This window comes from Anas acuta, chromosome 2 (genome assembly GCF_963932015.1).
Source record: "Anas acuta chromosome 2, bAnaAcu1.1, whole genome shotgun sequence".
Classification (NCBI taxonomy): domain Eukaryota; kingdom Metazoa; phylum Chordata; class Aves; order Anseriformes; family Anatidae; genus Anas; species Anas acuta.
In genome coordinates this window covers 97024707-97048755 of record NC_088980.1, presented here as the reverse complement: position 1 = coordinate 97048755, position 24049 = coordinate 97024707, and the positions used below count along the sequence as shown (strand labels likewise).

The 24049-nt window shown below is 42.5% G+C and overlaps 1 protein-coding gene across 2 annotated transcripts in view; it reads right to left on the bottom strand.

Moving 5' to 3' along the window:
• The window catches only part of ZNF516 (zinc finger protein 516), a 107264-nt gene extending 83449 nt beyond the window's left edge, over positions 1-23815 (bottom strand). For both annotated transcript variants that reach the window (XM_068671338.1, XM_068671339.1), the window contains exon 1: positions 23659-23815. The gene's annotated coding sequence lies outside the window, so the exon portion shown is untranslated. The remainder of the gene's footprint in view (positions 1-23658) is intronic.
• Between the last annotated feature and the right edge of the window lie 234 nt (positions 23816-24049).

The following is a 24049-nucleotide window of genomic DNA, read 5'->3' as shown; positions in this document are numbered from 1 at the left end:
TCAGGAAGAAATAGTTGGTTCTTGCTTCAATCTTAATTCCAGTTCTGGGCAAAAACGAGAAGAGAGGAAAAAAAAAAAAAAAAAAACACAACAGCCGTTTAAACAGGAAACTGGCTTGATAGTATTGAATTCAGCTTTTCCATGAATGGAGAAACAATGTGCAGCAAATCTGCTTGCTGCTGATGCTCATTTCATCACTGAAGGAAAAACAAAAACAAAACAAAAAAAAACACCACAAACAACACACAAGATCAATCCACACCTCAGATTTGGTCTCTAGAGTAGATCTGCAAGGAATTGCTGGTTTAATAACATTGTTCTTGAAATGAAGCGTATGAGATACAGATTGCAGAGTAAAGAAGTTGCCTTCCTAAAAATACAGTGTTTATTTCTAATACGAACTGACTCTCATATACAAAGCATTTCTAAGACAGACAGTAATCAAGGGCAAGTGCTGCCAGTTCACCATTCATCTAAACTAGTGGAGCCAGAAAAATTGCAAGCACTCTGTGGCTTTACTTTGGCTGATCTAGAACTTAACTGCTATGCTGGTGTGTTTTTTTGTTTATTTGTTTTAAATACATTTCATTTGAATACAGAGCCATTTTTTGGCATACATTGTTTGTATCTGTCACTAAGATTAACAGAGCATGCACCATCATGAGGATAGTTTGTCAAAATTTGAGCCTCTATGGCAATGATTCACAAAAAAAAAAAAAAAAAGAAAAAAAATTGTTAAAAACTTTTTGTAAAAATAGCATCATCACAACAACATAAGAACAGCCACACGAGATGATGTCCCCAACTGTAGAGATGCAAAGTAATACAGAAGCAGGCTACAGCATCCTTGTTTGAAAAGTTGTCTTTCTAACTTCATGCTCTTAGTAGTTCTCTTATGCCATAAGGCATATGTCGTAACCTCTTCATTACTTAGTCTGAGACGTAATGTTTTACTCTGATAACATCTCGGTACAGTGAGTTCCCTAGATCAAATGTCTTTGAGAGGTCAGCTCATTCTTGCATCCAGCCACATGAAGACATTTCTTTCTTCTACATCTTTTGTGACCCAGATTGATATTTTTACTTAAGTATCACTCTAATTCCACAAATTATTATTATGCAGGTTCGCCATAAAATATTGGTAAAATAAAGTCTCACCTCAGCCTGGCCCTTTTTATTAAGGAAAACTTGCTTTTCTTTCTCCATTTGACATGAGAGATATCATCAGTTTTATAATACAGTATATTTCATGTATTTACTTGTATTCAGGTGTACAACAATTAGACAAAAATGAGAACTGTAAATTAAAAATTTCAAAGTAGCCAAGGAGAGTTAGGCAGCTAATTTTGGAGGTTCCCTTGGAAATACCAGCTGTGTTTTTATGTATCTTCTCAAATGCCCTTTTATTTTATTTTATTTTATTTTTATTAGGAGTAATCAGCCAGTTTAGCGTAAAGTACTTGAGAATGCACACCTAGAAAGGGAAAAAAAAATCTCTCTTGTACAGAGAAGGAATGAAAAAAGGAGAGGGAAGGGGTGTTACAGAGTGACTTTTTGAAGGAAGTAACATTTTGTCCATCTTTTAGTGTAGAAGGTTTTAGCACACTTTTAACTGCTGCTTGAAAGTGCCCCATTTTGTCTGAAGAGCAAGCCAAAAAACACCTGAAACCATTAAACTTCCAGATATTACCTAGAATGTCTATTTTAAAGGACATGCAGTGTTCAAAATTTAATAGCAACAAAGCATTTTACATTGTCTGAGGAAATCTAGGATGATCTGAACCTCATGGTTTGTCCACACGCTAACACAGTATTACAGGATCTATTTTAAAACTGCTATTTCATGAATATACTTTTCTAAAAGATGTAGTCATACCATTTCCACATGTTCTGTTGTATACTGCCTGAATACAAATATCTGATGCACATAAATTACAGTGTCCTGAAGTGCCCTGCATTAGCGAAAGCCTCATCCATCTCCTCATTCCATATAAAACCATTTACTGCTCTGAATGGTCAAGTCAGCATTTCATAATTACAACTCTAAATTAAGGCTTTTGTGTTGTTATTCTCCAGGAAAACTTGCACCTACATTTTACAATTAGAGAAAAAATATCAGAACACGTCTTCGCAAAGGTTTATGAATGAATCCATTGTGACAATGACGAAACATGCAGAAAGCCAGAATCTCTTCTATTTCCACATTGCTTTTTTTCCCTTCTACAGAAACAAAAGTTGACCTTAAAATGATTTTCCTTTCTGAAACGGAATGCAGAGAGTGGGCTGTGCTGTAAATGCAGGCTTTTCAGACATTTTTTAAAAGCTATTAGACAACTGAACAAAAAAGAAACTTAAGTCATTAACTGAAACTTTACACAAGCCCCAATTCTGCAAACACTTACGCAACTGAGTAGCTTCACACACATAAATAATCTGATTAAGTCCAGTGGGGCTGCTCATATTTTCAAAGCTACTCATACATATTAAGTGTTAGTAGAATCATGTCACAGTAAATTTAACAAAAACTGAAATCAGAGATTTCAGTGTGATACTTCAAGATTTCTTTCAGAAGGCAGTACTAAAACACTTTATCAAATTCTATTCATCTGCTCTAAGTAAAAAAATAAAAACCCACAACAGTATTTAAAGTTATTTAACATTAAAGCTGAAGTTTTCAAAATGATGTGCAAATATTTTCTGAACAGTTAATTGGCTCTGGAGATATTAACTAGGTTACTAATTTAGGCAAACACTTTTCAAGTCTCAGGTATCTCTATAAACCGTGTTTAAGTGCTTAACAAGGAGAGCCTGCTTTTCAAAGTGCTTATTACTGCAATTCCCGTTGACTGCAATGGGATTTCTAAGTACTCAGCTCTTTTGAGTAAGGGAATACCTTAATACCAGGACACAGGACTGCCAATTTAGACATCCTTAATTAGGTCATCCAGATTTTACAGTTTTTGTCTGAATAAGTAATTTGAGCATTGTTCTAGCAATGGTAAACCAACACACATGAAAAACAAGGAATTGTCACAGTGAAATAAAAAGCACACTCCCTTTCAAAGAATTGTACAAAAGGATGCCAACAGAAGACCAGAGCTTTGGTCTTCTTCTTAAAAAATCTTAACCTAGAAATTCTGTGATTCACGCTCAAAATATATTCAACCAACACGACAAGATGCCTGTGCTTTCCCAACAAGCATTAGAGGATGACCTCACCTGAAAAGTCCTTTAATCCTTCCAGCATTACTTTGTCTAAGCACATAGCAAAAACCTCTCCATCATACTTCTCCCTGTATCTGTGGATGGCATTCTCTACGAGTTGGAAGCAATAAGCTGCAGTTCATTTTTCAAATGTAAAATCAATACTATTAAGTGGGAATGTTTTGTGTTATTTTTTCCCTTTGTATGAATGCTTGTAACCATTATTGAAACATTTCTCTTCTGCTATCTTGCATAATGTCAGTGTTCACTCTTTCAAGTTTTCCCTTTGTTTTTGCTGCATCTCCACTTTTAGAACCTGCTTCCAGACTCATTTGGGAGGCATTTAGTCACAGCAGTGTTGTAAAATCATTTCTTTGGGATGCTCACTAAGTGCTGTGTTAAACAAACACACAACACACCAAATATATAAAAATCAACACTTTTCAATACTTTTATTGATTTCTCTTTCCCTCAATTTTAGGGTATCAGTGAGTTCTCTCCCAAATGAAACTGACGCTGGAAAGCTGTCAGGAAACTATTTGTAATCTTGGAAGTTACAAAGTGCTGAGAATGCTTATAGTTTAATTTACAAATATTACCTGCTACCAATACTTTGGTCCTTTCAACCACTTGTTTCCCCATGTAACACACACACGACTGAAAGACCAATAGAGGTTTGATAATCACCAAACACAAATTGTCCATCTATAGTATTGATCGGCAGCGTTTTGCATTTGCAATAGTTTGAGTGAGTAACAATCCCTTGGCAGCATCACCACCATGCTGACAGAACGAGAAACCGGCTGGCATTCGTGCAACATCATGTCACTAGACACCGTGTCCATCAAAAACTGACAGTTTGGCAGATCAGGCACTCTCTGCCATAATGTCATAATGACTTCAATTCATTTCTCCACAGCACCCAAAGGCTGCAATTTCATCAACTATACAAGTATCTCTTCTTCAAGAAGACTCTGTGTCTTTTACATTCCTGACAGCTATACGTATTTCCTTAAAGCTTCCTAGGAGGCAGAATGAGAACACCAAGAAACACAAAGCTGTTACCACTTCCCTTGTAATCCATACAAATAACCACCTGCTGATGGAGGAAAGCAAGGGCAGCTGTGGGCATTTAGGCCTGAACTGAAGAACAAGCATGTGTCACTCCATGAAGCCAACAAGACACAGTCAGCAAACAAGAGATACTCAGGTGTTTCCTCACAGTTATTCAGATGTTGCAATGGGGGCAACTATCATGTCATTCTACAGTTGAAATGAAATTGCTGTCTGAGTTTTGGCAGAAAAAATGTTGAGGTCTGATTTCACTGCACCATTACTTTTTAGCTCCTCTTCCTTTGCCACCTCCCAACTCACTAAGATTCTCTCTGCTTGCCAAGAAAATTATTTCAAATGTTTTACATGGTCTTGAATAATGTAATTTGAATCTTTTTTCTGTAAAACTAAATGAGTGGAACAAGAAAAAAAAAAAAACACACAACCAAAAACCCCAACTTTTTTTCTGATAGAGAACAGAGACTCAGAATTGAGAAATCAAACATGTTTCTGTACATAACTTCTGTTTTCAACAGGAAACACTTTCTTCTTGTAAAGCATGGCAGCTAAACCTACACTTCTGGTAAAGTGTAGGTAGAAAATAGAAAAACCCAGCCACCTGACAGTGAAGACAGGGGACGAGGAGGAAGTGTTTCCATCAGAAGGCTTCAAAGCTCTCAACTCAAACAAAACTGCCTGAACACATCCAGCAGAGGTGAGCCACCACTTCAACACCATACCCCTGCCTTTTCCTCCTTCCTAGGAGGTATGGCATGAAGGTCCCCATATCACCACTCCCTAATCTGCCCCCCGCTGTGAGATGCTGTGACAAAGACACAACACAGTGAGGAATAGTGGTTCTCTTACATGGGATTTGGTTGCCCAAGGAGCTTGACCCACTGGCTTGCACGGATGGGTAAGAAATCCTCATAGTATGAGGCATGCAAGCCATAGACACAATTTAAGAACAGCCTGCACCAAAATAAACTAATTTTGAGTCACTTCAAATGCCTTCTAGGTTCCACCACTGCGCAGAGTAAAATAATCCCGTACACAGAGTAAAAAAAAAAAAAAAGCAAAAAAAAAAAAAAAACCACACTCCTATATTCAATTTATATTAAAAAACACCCACCAATTTCTCAGCCAACTAATAGCTTTTAGAAATGAAGTAACAAGAAACAATCTTAAAGGAAAGTTTATATAAACTACCTAGCATACACCAATCCAAGCAATTGTTATATAAATACAGAGTAATTACATTTTAATCCTGTCTTAAAAGACAGATCTTGCTAATCTGAAGAGGTAGGCAAACTCCTTTTGTTATGCTGTAATACGGCTCCAAATTATTGAATCGGTAAGATAATGAACTGTATGAGCTGGCTCGTACACACAGATGCCCTGCTACTCTACGGGATGCCTCATCAGCCAATACCACCGGAGTCCCAGTGTCAGTAACCAGAGGAAGAGTAAGAAGCACAGCACTGTACCCTGGTAATTGCATCAACTTGGCCTTACCACACTTGAGCATACTTGCTAATTGCTACACCCCAGCCAAATCCTTTCCTCCTCCCCCTTGCGAAATTACATAGGACACCTTGTGTGTTAACAAAATCTCTCAGCAGATACAGTCTTCACAGGCATGAGTGTCAAAACCACAAAAGAAACAATGTGGATAGATTAGGAAAAACAAACAAACAAAAATCTCTTAATATAGATTCAGCTATTTCATACAAATCTCTTTCCTCAAAGTATGACTAGAACAGGCTGAAGAACCAACCCAGCCCAGGACCTCTGGGAAGGTCATCTGTCCACCAACAGCCATGGTAAGGCATCATTTCTGTGCCCAAGCGCATACACCGTAGTGGTTAGAAAAAATACAAACAGACAAACAAAAACCACACACTTCTACTTTTGACTGGGCAAGAGGGTGTATTTTTTATTATTCTCTGAAGATGACTTTGGTGTTTGAATTTTACTTTCAATCCCAGAACATTTTCTCCTTTGACATAATGAGGAATATTTCCTGTTCACGTGTCTCTAAAGTGATCTAGTGAGTATATCAGCCTTACCTATGAGCTTACCATTTGCACATTCCTACTCAGACCACTGAGCTAAGTAAAGCCCCCCATATCAATGAAAAAGTAGCAAGGTTTGGGTAAAACGAGTGTACCTGACACTACACTGAGCACTTCTTTGCAGACGTTAAACCACCATTTCGGATTAACCAAAACCTTTTGTATTAGCAAATACATTTTCCTTCACCTGGAACCATCTAAAACAAACATGTCATTAAAACAAATAGACTCCCCAGAGGTAAAGCCAACATTGATACATCATTTCCTAACATTTATGCTGTTTTCAGGAAGAAGAGTAGTTGCTCTTCTTAAAAAAGTAATTCTCCCTGATTTCTTTGTCTTGGAGTCTTCCAACTGCACACCAGAGAAGAGTCTTATCTGCAGTGACACCTGCAGTGACTGCCTCTAAGAGCATATGCAAGCCGACTCTGTCAAAACACGCTTCCTAAAATGATACCAGAGGGGAATTTTTGGCCAAAAGACATCCGTATAGGGGTTGCAGCACAAGAGCTCAGGGAGGAGAATGGGGTGAATTGACAGCAATGTGTTTCCCTGCTCAACGCCTTGTGCTGCCACGATGGGACACAAGGAGGAAGGGGAAAAATCTTACCTAGGTGGTTAGCAGGGAAGTCATTTAAATCATTGCTTGTCTCATTTACTCATGTCAACATTTTAGCTTTCCTGAATCTTTTTTCCCCCACTTTCTCCTCATTGCTTTTAGAAAAACAGACAACAAAACCCACTCCTGACGGTGACTCTGTTTCCCAACTCCACAGCTGTTGCAGGAGCACATTCCCAGCCTGCAGGTCCCCAGCCCAGACCTGAGCCCCGACCAGCATCATGGACATAACCACGCCTTTAACTTGCATAAACCGCTCCGGCAGCTGCCGTTTTGAAGCTGACAGTGTTTCTGAGGATAATTGCAATGCTATCATTTGGGCTGCCTGAGACTCTTCTGACCAAGCATAAATTACAGCTGACTTGGGGAAGAGCACCAAGCGCCTGAGTGCCCTGGAAAAACACAGCCAGCGGGGAGCTGCAAAAGTTCAGACACTTCATAGATCTGGAAAGTACATCTGAGCTTCAATGGCTAAGCGTAGCACCCAGGGCACTGTGGACTTGTGGCATTTCCAGGAGGATTCTGAATCTGTAAACTAATGGCTGGGTTATGTTGATATGCAAATATAGCATCTCCGTGCAGTTAACAGCCAAATTGTTTCCCCTGAAATGTAAGGTACAATACCTGCGTTTTTATCCTTGTTATAAACATTTCAAAGAAAGGCAGAGTTTCTCCTCATAATTAAATGGAGGAATTATTTCAGCTCTAAAATTGGGCAACAGTGAGTCATTAATTGCCTCTGAAACTAACCCCCCAATTGTACAGACTGACCCACAAGAGCAACTCTTTGCCACCGGTTCAATATGTTTCCAAGTGGCCACTAGCATCTGCCTAGATGGATCAGCTTGGCAGATCAAGGACGGGTGTTAAATTACAAGCTTTGTACTCTTGGCAAGTATGTTGATTAAAAAAAAAAAAAAAAAGTAAATCCATTTTAATATTGGCAGCACAGCAACCCCACAGAAAAACTTCAAAACATATTTAAATTTTGAGCTTACTCTAATATTAGTTTAAAATATCAAATCAATAATATCCTTTAATGTTTAACCAAACAGCTACATTTGTCCCTGGTTAAACTCTGCCAACACTGGAAATGAACCAGAGATTAATTTGGTTCAATGAATTTGGCTTTTAACCTAGACAATAAAATTTACTTGTATAAAAGCTCAAATCCCAACTGGCAATGTAAGGATGCCTTAGGGTACATTCTGGTTATTGCCAGCACCACACATCCACCTTTATAGCTTCAAAATAAATCTTGTGACCTTTTTTTCCATGTGTGTAAGCACAGTATATGCCTATATTCCAAACAATGAACATGCAAGGGTTAATAATACGGTCCTTGCTAATGTATAACCTCAGAAGTATAGAGGATTAGTAACAACCTACTTCCGCAAAACCAGAAGGGAGGGGAGGGAGAGGGGATCTTTTGCTCTTTATGAAGATAAGAAAAGCAGAAATACTGAAAAACTGCTGGATTCTTAAGTCACTATTAATTAAGTTGCATTCTTGCCTTTGCCATTAAATGTATCACCCACTGTTATTCTGTCAAGAAAGTGTATTTTCTTAAACAATACTTAGCCAGGCATCTTTTGGCATATTTGAGGAAGTAAAGAAAACAGAACCTCTGTATCAGCCTAAAGATGTCATAACAATAACATTGCCTTCATTTTCCCCTTACTTACCAAGCCATGTGCCACTTTTCCCCTAACAATGGACTTGTAGTTTAAACAAAGACATTCACAGGACTCACATGTGCATGTCCCATACATGCAGAGCACCAACTTAGCCAGACTTGCACCCCCGAAATCTCCACTTCAGTGGCTAGCGATGGCAATTCTCCACAGTGAATCGAGTCCACCAGGATGAACAGGAGGCAGGGGGATAAAAACGCATCACAATGTGCTGTCACAAAGATGAAGTGTTCTACATGATGCTGCGCTACCAAGGAGGCATTTTTACCTACGGGGCTATAGGTACTACGTTTGCCTGGTTTAAAATAGGTTGCCAGCATCAATAACAGAAGTGAAAACAACAATTTCACATTTTTCAAATCATTACCTGGTACCACCAGCACCTGGTTTTGTCTCCAAAAGAAATGCCGTGCTTAGAATGAGTAATAACACCAGTCAGTGGGGCCAGACTGGGAAACCATTGCTAACACTGGTAAACTCTTATTCATGAGAAAGTGTCTCTGAGGTCAGTGAGACTCCTCAGATGAGTAATAAGCGCTCAGTGATGTCAGGAAAGATTATTCAGTGAGGGCTTTGAAGATTTTATTTTGTAGCAGTGCATGTGTGTGTCTGTGTGCACACACACAGGAGCGTATGAGACTACACAAAAGCGATGAATTCATCACCAGCCTACACGGCAGGTTGGGTTACAGAGAAAAGCAGTCAGAAAATGAGACAAACGACCCTGTTCTGTGACCCAGAGGGAGTCGGTGTAGGCTGTACCTACCTGTGCTAGGACTAAACATGACTCAGGCAGATCAAGGGTTTAAGTAAAGCACAGAGGCACGGGAGATGCTCCATTAGCATTTCTCTGTTAGCTGATTTTCCTTCCATCCTGCTACACTTTCTATGTCACAGCGCATATTTAGCACACTGAATATCAACCTTTGGTTTCACGTATGCTGACATAAATTTAAATTAATGTGGCTGACGCTAGGGGAGGAAATCCCAGTGAAATTCAAAATGTTAGTCTCCAGGGGCCAAAATGATACAAGTTCCTAAAGCAAAGGGATTTGTATCATTTTCTAACCAGCATACCCAAGAAACTATAAAGCCATTTACATGTCCATGAGATACGGTACCACTTTACTCCCAGCTGCACTGCACTGCTCAGAAAACACATAAATGTGAGCTTTGTATCTGTGCATATTCACTGTGCCATACAGCCCTTACTAATAAGCTGTATGACCAAAACCAAAGTGTTGACACTGCAGTTTGAGAAAGCAGAGCATCTTTGCACTGAGGGGAAAACTGCATAAACGATACCTTACCCCACGGGCAAGCACTGCACACATATGAATATATCCATGCTAGGTGTCATGCTAAACTTTCTCCTTCCTGGTTGCTCTCATTTTATGGGACTTTTTTCTGTCATTTTGTCACTACTACCCCACTGATACAAAGCAGGCTAGCGTACAGACGAACCGCCTTTGTTTTTCCTGGTCCCTAACCTCTGGGACAACCCAGGCATGCTGGCATTACCTCCATTTCTGGGCACCCGCAGAGTTTTCCTGGATGCTTTGGGAAGGACTGGATGTGGCCCATGGTCCCTGCACAGACACCAGCCAGGTTTTTGGAGGAGAGGAAAAATGCAGACAGCGTTTCCAGAGCATGAACACACAGGCAGCAGCGATCACTACCAGAAAGACTGTTGGCAAATTATTGCCACATATTGTGGATACGCATTCAAATGCCAGCTGGGGATCAAATGCTGAAGTTGGCTTCCCCTTTCTCTAGTAAAACGCACAGTAAATTTAATTCTAATAACTTATTATTGTGAAGAGGGCTATGATAATTAACTGACATTTATTAGCATTTAACTTGACAGCAGATATGCTTTGAAGAATTTTAATGACCCGTTAATGGATCCATACAACCACATGTACACAAATAAGATACAATCGAGTCCAGGGACTGATTCTTACTGTGTGTTTGTACACATCCCGGGAACAACAGAAACAGATAATCACTGCTACTGGGTGCCACCACATGACAATAGTTATAATTATAATGCCCTGATAAATCATCATCTTTTGTAAGCCTAAACCACCGAGTTTGTGTCAGATAAAAACAAATGCCTGGCGTGTTTCCACACACCTTTACCTGATCATCATGCTGTGGTTTGATTTATAGGATGACTGTTAGCAAGAAGAGCTATCAAAACTAGAGAAGCTTGGAAGAAGAAACCGCTGTGTGTCTTCATTTTAACCCCTTTAAAATGCTCAAAACATTAGGTTATTACTCCTTTCTAACAGATCAGAAACATTATATCCAGCACATTCTTTGTAAAAGTAATCAGAGTTAAAGTCATAGCAGTAAAGGACATGTCTAGAAAATGTGCACTTTCATCAGATTCATGAGTATTCACAAAAAAGACGAGGTATGAACAACAGACTTCAATACATATATATCTTTTTAATGGCTGATTTTGCTGGCACGCATCTTTCACAAACCTAGCTAGTTCCAACAAATTCTCTTCGTTCTCAGGAATTTCTTGGTTTCTTCTCTTTAGGAAGTTTGCTGCCAGCGCCAAATATCGATTAGGCTTGGGTGCCTGTCAGCAGCCTGCCTGCCACCCTCCCAGCCAACACCCCACGTTCCCAGCATAGCCCCATTCTTCTCATGGTCCCCTTGCAACACTCGGATTGCTCCTGTCCTCATCCTGAACACAAACCTGCTCCGCTTCATATTCCTCCCCCAAAAACCTCACATGCTCAGCGTGCCACATCCACCCACTCATCCCAAGTCCCTGCCATGTTCTGGTTCTAAATGTCGGCACCAGATCAAGTTCAGAAGTGCACAGCAGCCAGGAGACGGGGATCACAGAGGAAAGCGGATCTGGGCGACAGAGAGGCAGGAGGTGAGCAGTGCAATGGGAACCAAGTCCTAAGTCCCTTAAAGTAGCTGTGCAAAAGAAAACTCCAGCTACTTCTCGCATAGGCAGGCACACATGCTTGGCCAACCACCTCCTCTTCTGCTTAAGATCTCCTCTCTTTACCCCCCTACAATTATTTGCACTGTAATTCTTCCCAGGACCCCTGGTGACAGAGCAGGACCACCCAGTGCTAGGCAGTGCACAAACACCAGACATCTACACAGCTCTTCACATGCCCTGCCTCCTTCCCATGCTGCTGTGGGATGGTGGAGGCAACCAGGCAGGCCAGTGCCAAGGGAAATAAAGATTTCAGTCAGACCATTTTAAGTCATCCCAGGCAGTGACATCCAGTGATTCTGGACTGGAGGAGCTCCAGTCGACACCTTATCCTCTCTGCTTACAAAGGAAAAACATCACCAAGGGGCAGTAATACTTTTACTACTGTAACACAAATAAATCCAGATTCCTGATATGGAGATTTCTGAGGAAACAAATAATACCGAAACTCATCTACAGAAACCAAGTGTCCCAAGGCATGGAAGAGAGTGGTTCTCTACCATTCCGGTCTTCCTGGACATCCATGGATCCTCCTGAAACACCCTTCCCTCTGCCTTTTCTCCCCTCCCCACCCCTCTTATTTCTGTGCATTCTTGTTGTATACCCCTTTTCCTTCAAGGTTGTGTTCAGCTCCTCACAGCCTGGTTTTCTGTTTTCCTTAGGCTCTTAGAGCAGATGCTGCCCATACCACCTCCAGTTTCTCTACAGAGACCAACACTGATGCCAGTTGTGAAATGGCTGAGAGATCTTTACAAGTCAGCCAGCTAATCCTCACACAGCTCTGCTGTCCCAAACGCAAGGTATAACCTTGTGGGTAGAATCCCACAAGAAGTAACTTCATGCATCGATTACTCAGCAAAGTTCTCTGAGCGGCTGTAAGACTCCATGAGAAAACTAAGTTTTACCAGTTAAAACCCATCAGACTCCTATGTCACACAAAGAAAGCAGGGGTGACTGCGTAAAGAGCATTTTTATTACTCTGCAAAATTACTTCTCATACATTTTTTTTTACATTCATATACCCCTGTGCCTATTATATGTATCTTATTTTTTAAAACAGATTACTGAGAAAATTAAAACCGAAAACTTCAGTTTGGATATTAGAATGACAAAGTGGGATCTCAGCCCTACTGTTCTCTTCTCCAAAGCATAAAGTATACTCAACAAAGCAGACTGAAATGGTTTTGTAAGAACAACACCAATCTGTTTCATGTCTAGCATCTTTGCTGTCAGACTTGTACTTCTGATCACCATGTCCTTTTTTCTTAAATGCTGAAAAGTGTTTAAGACAGAGTGTGTCCTCCATGGGTAGGACAAAGGGCAGAGTCTCTCCTGAGTCATGTTTTCTTCCTGGTGTAGAGGAAATACCAGCCTGGATGGCCATGTTTCCAACCCTACCAGTAGGAATGCTGGAAATCCCTACATGCTGCAGAGTAAACAATGCTGGTCTGCACAAGGACCTGGAAGACAAGAGGCCTTGAAGCAAACTTCTGACAAACTTCTTGACCCTGCCATTGCCCTTGACTCCTCATCCTTGACCATGTCCACCATGCTTTCTCTCCGATCTCCCACCCTCTGTGAGCACAATACTCACACAGACCCAAAAGAGCCATATTAAGAGAATAACCATCTGCCTTTCTCTTCAGGACAGAGATGCAAGCCTTGGCAAGCCTCGCCACCAATCTTCTCCAGTGCCCAAGATCTAGGTATAAAGATATAGAAGTCGTCTTCATCTGTCATTTGACTGCATTTCACTCAGCAAATATTGTAAAGCTAATAAATGTCACTAGGTTATCTCAAACTTAACATCAGGACACTATAGTAGAGGGTGTAAAGGCCACAGAACCTCCCAAGCTAGATAGCACTGATAAGATTAATATCTAAAGGACTCCATCACAGCACTTATTTTTTAGGTAATTTCTGAGGGAATGATCTGGTTTGCAATTCTCTGCTTAGCTCGGAGACGAATATGTGACCTGCAACATACAGGTGGCAGCTAGAACATCTTGTTACACATGTAAGCAGTTTGTTTGCAAGTCAGAATAGGACAGAAAAAAAGTCATCAATCTATTGCACACTGCAGCTCCCGTGCCATGAGAGACCTCTGTGCCATCTCAGAGTGGCTGAGGCTGGCAGGGATCTCTGGACACCATCTGGTCCAGCTCCCTGCTCAAGCAAGACCAGAGCAGGTTTCCCAGGACCATGTCCAGGCAGCTTTTGCATAACTCCAAAGAGGGACTAATCTTAACTTTATAGCTGTTCAAAAAGGGGGAAGGCTAGTGATCACTACAGGGTGTCCACAACTTAACTATCCCACGATCACACCTCATCTTCCTACATCACATATATTATCATGACTTATAAAGTGCTGTAGGTTCTTCATTGAAGCAGCAAGAAACATAACAACAAACAATTAATTTATTAAATTTACTGTTTTTTCAAGTCTAGCTCTTAGTAGCCTGCAAGCTTCACCAACTGCCTTAGTGTCTTAGCTTTGTTTTTCAGACCCTGAACAAGCCAAGCCACCACTTTACAACACCCAGGCGCCTTGGAAACCCACTTCAGAACACCAAAACCTGGGCAACACACTCCAGAAAACACTTTCGAGCTCCAGACACTTGACTTTCAAGCATGTGAAACTGAAATGAAACATTAGAAATCCTAGCCTTTTGCACTGCTCACTTTTGTGATAGAAATACATGGCAACCTATAATCCCTAATCAACCTAGAAAATAAATGACTGATAAACCAATCTGCTTGTAACCCCATTAACAGATTCTGGCTTCAGTATCAACAGGGTAATTTGCTAAGACTATTTTTAATCCCAACTGCTAAACCATTAATCCCACAATTTCCACATAGTATTTTCCCCTCTAAATTTACCCAAGGTTACCAAAACTTTTTTAAATCATGAAAAAAAGTAGATAAAGAACAACATTTGCACACGTACCAGCATTGGAGCACTGAGAGACTCCGATTACCAGCTTTATCCCTTTAAAGCCATTACTTTCTAATTGGAAGGAGTCATTCAGAAGCAAAGCTGTGTGCCTGGCATGTCACTTGACACCTGGTATGTACCACTCACGATAACACGAACTCTCTAATATGCTTGCTACAAGGAGAAGAAGTGAATTATTTCCTCCTATCATCAATAGCCATTGCTCTTTCTACTAAAATCAGTTCAGATTTAATGGGATGAGGGTTAACAACATAAACTGTAATGTTTTCTCAAACCGACATTAGAAGATTCTCCAAGTATCATTATTAATGTCAATATAAATTATGCATTGAAGATCACAGCATTCATTACAGAGGTAAAATTCAGCTGGGGAAAAAGGAAGAAAAAGACAAACAGAGCAAGCCTAATTGAAGTATGTATTTATAGATTTCTTGCAGCATTTCTCAGCATTGATGAAAATACTTCTCTAAAATGCTCTTAAAATAAGCTTTCACAGAGTTGTTTAAAACAGTATCAAGAAAGTATTGTGTTAATCAGCTAAAGGTACAGTTATACGCAGGATGTCACAAAGGAGCTGATGTGATAATTTACAAGACTGGTAGTTTACTCAAGGATACCTCAACGTGATAGCACAACAATCTGGAAGACAGACCCTTGGTTTCATGCAAGCAGCTACATACTGGAAGAAAAGCTACATTTAATGTTGGAAGGGTAGTGTTTAATGCTCCCTTCAACTTCTGTAAATTACAACGTTAGACATTTCTAATTGTTATAAATTGGTATTCAAACACCACATTGAAACTGGAAGAAGCTTAGCAGTTTTTTGGTACTATTATAAACACTTTGCACAAACAAGTGAATAACCCCGTTGAAATATTTTTGTATTCCAAGGTTAAAAGAAGTGGGTTTAGGAGACAGATGGTGAGCAACTGGTATCTCATCAATGAGCACCAATGAGTTTTGGAAGTTCTCACACGACACACCAAGCGTGGCTAACTGCATATCTCGGTGCTTCCCAGTAGAGCCTCAGCTCCTGAAGCCCCCAAAATGTCCATACCTATGACTGCACAGAGAAAGAAAGTTTGAAAAGACAACCACTAGGGGCTTGAAATCCAAAGGGAAAATAAATGACCTCATTTCCCTAATTGCACGGTTTAAGTCAATCCTTCAGCTGCCTGATTCATGGTTTTATCATACTTGTGGCTGCCAATACTGGTACCAGCACACCAATGTGGATGTCTCACAGTCTACTGCAAGAGAAGACAGAGTGTATCTACTAAAACTGGCAAATAAGCAACTTCTGTGAGACTGTACGGAGGGGGAGGGAAGGAGAAAAAAAAAAAAAAGTCTTTCCAAGCACATCCTCAGCTATCAAAGGAGCAGCTCTAGTTTCAGCCAGCAGAGTAACACTTCGCCCCGCAATTCTTTACAGCATGTCATGCCACGGGCTATTGTTCGTAACACTTCCCGCAAATCATTTCAACATTCAGAGCTCAACTATTTCTTAAGAAGTTATTTCAGGAGGAAAAAAAAATCGCTTACTCATGAACCTGGTATCATTATAACAACGAGGCAAAATAGCAAAAGACATAGTTACATTGCACAACTTTAAATGCATCATTTATTGTACTAGATCTGAGAAAAAGAACAGTCTAAATGCTAAAACAAGTCAGAGCATAAATGCGACTTGTTGCCAGTTCACACAATACGGGTTAAATACTACCACATGGTGACTGAACACACACTGTCCTTTAAAAAAAATAGTTTCTTTCCCCAACCTATTGTTAATGAATAAACATTATTTTAAAACTAGACTACAGTTATGACTAAAGCACTTGTGAGCACCTCTGTTTCTACCAGTCTATTTCCTGAAAATGAATGCCACTTGACTGATCACCATCTTGTTAAAAACTTAAAAAAATAAAATAAAAAAAATACTACTGAGGCAGCTTTATCACTGCAACAAACCAACACGAGCGTTTCCGCACAGCATAAAAATAGCAGCAAGCCAACTCACTGTTCTTCCTTCATTCTACCTGCTTAAAAAGAAAAGCATGTGTGTGTTTGGAATACATTAAAACTCACTGACATATGATCTGATTTTCAGCAAAACACTCCAAACCGGAACTACCTGATGCACAGAGCTCTCATTTTCTCTGCACCCCTCTGTAATGTACTGAGATATACAGTTTTGTTAGACTCCCAACCAACCAAAAACAAACAAATCAAACAAACAAACAAAACAAAACAGAAGACAAAAAAAAAAAAAAAAAAGCAAATGTATGAAATAACATACAGTGTAGATGAAGCGGATGCTGTTGGGTTTGAAAATTGTCTGCCTACCTCGGGTGCTGAGTATTTGTTTTTATCATTTCAGTATAAACTAAACATGTCAGGATGCTAAAAATAGCCACAAATTGTAATTACATGTGCTTTGTAGTTTCTATTTTACTTTGAAAAGAAGATTAAAAGCTAGATCATTTTAGAAACTGTCCTTAAAGATTTGGGGAGCCACAAAATTATCCTGCTTTGCAATTTGGAGTAGACTGCTGGAACACATTTCCTCCGAGACGTAAATATGACAGCCATAGCATGGGGAGGCAAGCTCCCAACGTTGGATGGCGAGACAGTAAGCAAGAAAATGGAGAAGAGCAGACAAAGAAAAAAGTAATTTCTTAGAGATTCTAAGAGTGCCCTGATTACTGATGTAATGCTATAAGCTTTAATTAGGAGCTAAGTGCTGTGTGCTAAATTCATCCCCACATACAGCCCTGTAAATTCAGCCCAACTCTACTAAAGTTACCTTGGCTTTACGACGGTTGTGCAACAGCAATGCCTGGCCTATGGCTTCTGCCACTGCCTATAATGAAACATGGATTTTGTGGAACAAGTATTAAGCTACACAATATCCTGCTAATACGAATTTAACTCCTTTCCAGAATCAATCATTTCAATGAACAATTAGCAAAAGGGAATTTTAATAGTCATCCAAACGTAAGCAACTGTGAATCCCCAGTAAAAGCCTCTGCTTCCATACCGTAAGGTCTGCAGCAGCTCAGCGCACCGTCTTCATTAACAAACCTGAACATGTGACTTCATTACCGCATAAATAGCCGCCTTCCCAGTGCCCCTGCACCACATGCTATTCACAACATTAGCACACGACTCAGGAGCAGTAAACAAACGTATTATCTCACAGCAGCCAAGTGCTACTGCTATAAAATACCTGCTAGAACTTATTAGGCAATAAATAGTTTGGCTGCAACTGAAGGGATACAAGCACTGTCCATCCATGCACTAATTTAATCTTGGAACATATGCTTAATTCCCTGAGTCTGTTTGCATAAGAAGTGTTGCCGTAATACAGTTTCTGGAATGCAAAGAGAAACTGCTAACATGAAACATGTAACAGCACTGATGCAGCTCTACAGATAACCAAGATGTAAACAACATCAAAAAACGAATAATCAACGTTGAGCAATCATTGCATCAAAAAAAAAAAAAAAAAAAAAGAAAACACACACAACACAAAGCTCAACAGCTTCAAATAGCAAAGCAGGTTCAGCAGATCAAGAGACAGAACATTTGCTGACTAACAGTTGGGTAATGAAAGTAAACATTTGCAATGAAGTCATCATCCTAATGAAAGCTATGGCAATGGTAACTACCTGGACCATAACCCACTAGCATGTTTTAACGCAGGCTCCCTACCATAATATTTACTAGAATCACTTCTGCTGGAAAAGGAAAGGAAGTCTCACTTACTTCTCATGTACAAGTTACAAACAAGAAAGCTGCTATTCGTTACGTCCTAACTCCAAAGCTCTGTGCAGATGATGCCCCCCCAGAGTTACTGTGCAGTTACAGTGGGTAACTGAAAATCAGAATTTTGCCTTAAGTGACTGAGTCATAACAGCTTTATCCTAGCACTGAAACGTATAAACATTCGCAACATGTAAGATGTCTGCTTTCAAAAAAGCAATGTTGCTCCAAGGTTCAAATATTTATGTTGCAGATATCTAATCAAATAAATGTGACTTTTTTTTTTTGGCTGCTTTTTTTGCAATGCTGTGATTAATTATCCAGATGAAGTTTATGGCTACAGAGAAAAAGAGTAATAAGAAAAAAAGAACACCAAAGTAAGTTTTAGTTGATTAAGCATCAATATTCTTAAGGATTTCAGGCTCTGCTATTGAAATACAGAAACTGTAATTCCACCCTGAGAAACCCTCATGCAAATCCCAGTAGTCAAAGGGAGTGGCAAGCATGCTCATTAGGGGACAGCACTGCACCCACAAGCAGCAAGTCAATTTATGGGAAGGTTGTACACACTCTTACCCAACAGAGGAACACCACATAATCAGGAAAAACAGCAGTCCATTTCCTCAACTTCTCTTTCTGAGCCGAAATCCAGTGCCCATTCAGGCTTAAAAGGTGTGTATCTACAAAGTCATACTTGTGTCTCAAAAATTTAAACCGGCACATTTTACTTGTAAATTTAGCGAGCTCAGACAAGTTACTTCCTGTAAAATGCAATCACTTTGTATTTCAGCTTTCTATTTTGATGACTTTAAGAAACAAGACAGTCAAACCCAGCTTTCCAGTTTGAGTATTCATGCGCAGACTTTGTCACCGGTCTCACAAATCTTACGCGTTTGCTCTTTCTGCAGACAGTATGTACTCCCAAAGAAGTCACAGAAGTACTTGGCTAAGCATGAATTTAAGCATTTTCAGAAGAGAGGTCTTTCAAAGTTGTTACTGATTTGACTGGATTTGGACCACACTAAATATAGAATCTGCCTTTCGCTAGATAGGATCTCAATGTAAAACCCACCAGGCAATATCACAGGTAACAACAGGTAGCTCTTGAAGTCACCTGCACGTAAAGCCCTTAAAAAGAGACCCAAATAAGTAGACCACCCAAAGTTTGCAGAAGTTCATGACTATATCATTCATACAGCTACGCTGTTCCGGGCTGTCCCCTGTGGCATCAGCTACACAAGCACCCACATCAAGGTGCATTTTAAAGCGTATTCATATTTTCAGTCAGTTGAAGAAAACGTCCCTGTTTCCTAAGCAGACATGTAAAACATTAAGTCTTAAACATCTTTGTGTGCTAAAATGAAGGGTGACTGCACTTAGAAGGGCAGTTGGACAGGCAGCGGTTCAGAGGATGGCACAACCCTTTTCACCTCTCCGATGGGTACTTTTGTGTTGATAATTGGCATTATTAAATCTCAGTGACAGCACGATACTATGACCAACTATAAAAACATACAATGAGACTAATTTTTAAAGCAAAGACATTAGTCACTGTCACAGGAAAACTTTAATCTCCAAAAGTTAAATGTCACCTCCTCGCTCCATCCCAGCCAGCAACACTGTTACTGAGGTCACTGGCAAGTAACAATAGGTAGCTTTCATCTTGGTGATGTAAACTGTTTTCTTTTCTGTGATGTGCAGAGAAATAGCTGTACATATTTACGGAGGGACTGCATGCAGCTCTGGATGCATACTGTTTTAGTCGCGGCCAGCAACTGAGGAGGTCATGCTGCGCCTAGATAGGAGCCATGTTCACAAACACCACTCCCTTCTTTAAGCATGTTTTGGCTAACCTGTTACATCATTCCTTGCTTTAAAACAATGTTATTCCCACTGCTGCTTAATATAATATTTCCTTTTTTTTTTTTTCCCCTCTTTTTGTATTATCCCTACATATTCAACTAACAGTTTGGGGGCCTCGGGGGGTGGTGGTGGTAAATAATACCCTATTGTTCACGCAGGCCACACAATACTAACTAGGTACCCCTCCTATGTCACTGGGCTTTAAAGGTACTGGAGGCTTGACAATGAGGCCCAGACAAGAATTATCAGAGAGATCTGAGCAGTATTTTACACCAGGCACTGGTAAGGGCATACACGGTGCCCATCACACAAAGCCGACGAGCCCTCCCCAAAATCACTTGGCGACATGGAGCTCATTCACAATGGCTACAGAGGTTTTATCCTGTGAGACTGAAGATGCCCCCTTGAACAACCCAACCATAGGGTTCCTCATGCCACAGGTGCTCCCGCACAACTTTGGCCACCAGCTTCACAGGGCAGAAAGTTCCCTAAAATCCCAGTGATCATCCTTGGCAGGTCCAGGTGTGCAGGGAGGGGACAGCCAACATTGGGTTTGTAGAGACAGAGCCAAAGGATGCATTGGTGGAAAACAAAGCAGCAACACTCACCACTCTTCCATGCCAGCTCACTGCATGAGCAAAACTCCCCAAATACTCCCCACCTTGATGAAAACCTTGCTCCAAATGCTGCTTTTCCCAAAAAACACCTAAGACCTCTTGCAATAGAGTTATTCCTGACATGCTATCCCCCGGCAACAGCAAGCCTGAGGGTCTTGGGGGGCTGCACGGGGGGAGCACAGCTGTGATCCCCAACCCCACACACATAAGTGTTCACACACCTGCCTCAGTGCAGCACCCACATCCCCGCATGCACGCACACACCTGCACCTAAAACTCTGCTTTTTTTGGGGGGGGAGGGGGGCAACCCAAGGGTGGTTGCCAAGCCGAGTTAATGAAAAACCCTCTCGCTGCTAACTCATTTAGCGCAGCGAGCGTGAAATACAGCCGGTGGCACAGCGCCAACGCGCGGGGGGGACCTTCGCTACGGGCCCGAGGGGGGGGGGGGTCGGCTGGGGTACTTCTGTGTTCTCTTCCCCAAAACAAATAATGTAATATTTATATACACACACACACACATATATATATATATATAAAATAAAAAAGCACCAAGCACCACCCCCGTTTGCAGGGAGCCTGGATGCAAATAACGAGGCCGGGGCAGAGGATGCGCCGGGGGCTGAAGGCAACGCCGCACCTCGCCACGCCCGGACACCCCCCCCCAAAAAAAATCCTGCCCCCAAATCCCCCCCAGCGGGACCGGGCGGGGCCGGGGGCGGGCTCGGGGCTCTCGGGAGCCGCCCCGGCGGGGTGGGGACCGCGGGCGGGCGGGGACCGGGCGGTGTCCCCCCCCCCTTTCCTTGTCCCCCCCTCTGCGGGCTGCCTCCGCCCCCCCGGCCGTGACACCCCCAGCGCCCCTCCCCGCCGAGGGAACTTGGGCTCCCCGGGGGGGGAGGCAGTCCGGGGCGGGGAGGAAGAGGAGGAGGAGGAGGAGGAGGAAAGAGTCGAGTCTCTCCCCAAAAAGGGACTTTGACCTTACGCTGCTCCCCCTCGCCCCCCCCCCCCCCCCCCGCCCCGAATTGCATGTTTTTGTCACAGGTCAGGTTATAGATGCTGCCGACCCGCGTTAATTTATGAACTCATCAGCCTAATTTCATTATTTAATCATGCGGCCGGCAATCGCGTTTCCTTAAGAAAGGCCTGACCTATTTTTGGCTGGAGATAAACGATCATGTTAACAGATGTTAATCTTGTAATCTGTTTTTCCTGTAAGCACTCCGCATACCCGGGTTTCAGACATTAAAAAATAAATAATAATAAAAAAAAAAATCTTTCCCAAACGACCTGACGTCACGATTCGGTTCTTGTAAAAAAAAAATAAATAAATAAATAAATAAAAAAAAATCTCGCAGTGCTTTCAAAGACATTAAATCTTTTTCACTTTATAAATGCTGATTTGTTCTGCCTCAACTCCCACAGGCTTTTATTTGCATTTCAAATTCCACAGGTTACACCAGTCGCCTTTTCAGAAAACGTAAACCAACAATAAGGCAGCAAAAGGGGGGGGGGGGGGGAGTGGGGGGGGGGGCGGGGAGGGGAGCCGTGCATCTGGATTAAATAAAGAGCAGAATTAATGTTTTCCAAAGTAGCCCGAGCAAATTTTACATTGGCACGTCGAGCGCCCATAGCCGCAACGCGGGGACCGGGCTCGGGACGCACAATGCGCATTGCCCCGAAGATCCCTGCCCGCTGCCGGCAGCTTTAGTAAAGGCTCCTGAGAAATAAACGGTGCCGGCTCCGACCCGGCACTTCCTCAGCTTCGAGGACACGGTTCGGCTACGGCAGTTAATTGCGGGGGTTTGCTGCTTTTTCGAGCAAAAAATAGAATAATAATAATAATAATTGAAAAAAAAAAAAAAAAAAAGACACGGTTCGGCTGGCTGTCATTCCCCACAAGCCTCCGCACACGTACCCGCCCGCTTTAATCCCCCACCTTAGTCGCCCGGAACAAAGTTTACCCATAGAAAACTTTCCCCAAACTTGCCCGGGTGCTTAATTCGCATTAGGCTCGCAACTCCGCCGGATGCTAATGAGCACCGAAGATAGGAGCGGGGGGAGGGAGGACGAGGAGGAGGAGGAGGAAAGCTTTTATAGCACAAAATGTCTGGAACTGCATTATTTCTATTCTTCTTGCCTCTCCAGCCACCCCCCCACACCCTTTTTTTTTTTTTTTTTTTTTTTTTTTGCCATCCACATCCAACTCCCCCCACCCCACCCGGGCTGTTTTCTCCCTTCTCCTGGAAAGGATCGCTCCGGGGACACCGTCCTTCGAGCCCTTCTCGCTGTCTATGCGAGAAGAATTGTTTTCTCTCCCCACCCACCCCCAACTTCCTTTGATAAACTGTGCACTTCTTTAATGGGGAGCACTCACTTATCTGCCAGCAACTGCGAGCAACTCGGGAACAAGGGCGCAATACGAGGCGTTTTTACGCGCACGCCGAGCCGGCACCATCGGGAAAATAATAATAATAAGAGTAAGAAAGGCGAAGAAAACACTCAATAATTTAAGCGGCTCCTCGGGCTCGGAGCCCCATCACCCACCTTCATTAGCTGCAGCGTTTTACTTTCAAGGAAGGCAATTTGCTCTTTGTCTCTTAACGGGCTAACACGGCGCTCAGCGCCCCCCTCCCGAGCGTGCAAAGCCCCCCCGGAGCCCCCTGCCCCCCCCAGCGGCCACACCGGTCCCCGACACCCCAAAAGTTCCCATTTTGGACCCGAGGGGCTGCAAGCAGGGATGGGGGGGGGACGGACACCCCAATCCCATGCGTGCTAGCGGGGGGGGGGGAGGGCGAACTTTTCCCCCAAGGGCGCTGCCCCCCACCCCCGGGTACCCTCCCTCACCTCTTCCTCGGCCGCTTTCCTCCGCGGGGAAGCCCCCCCGCCGCCCTGAAGGTGAAGCCGAGCGCCGCATGCGAGCGGCGGCGGCGAGGAGCTGCACATGATCCGCCGAGCGGCTCCACGGGGGCGGCCCCCGGCCCCCGCCGGCCCCCGCCGGCCCCCGCCGCGCCCCGCGCCCGCGGACCGCCCCCGCGCACCGCCCGCGCCCGTGCCGGGGGGGAGAGGGGGGCGCCGGGGGGGGGCTGCCGCTGCCCCGCTTCCCACGGCCCTCCCTCCGCCCGGCAAGGTGCGGGGCTGCCCCAGATGCATTGCCAAGAGAAACTTTGCTTTTCCCCTTTCCCCCCCCTTTTTCCTCCTTTTTTCCCCTTCTTTTTCATTTTTTTCATTTTTTTTT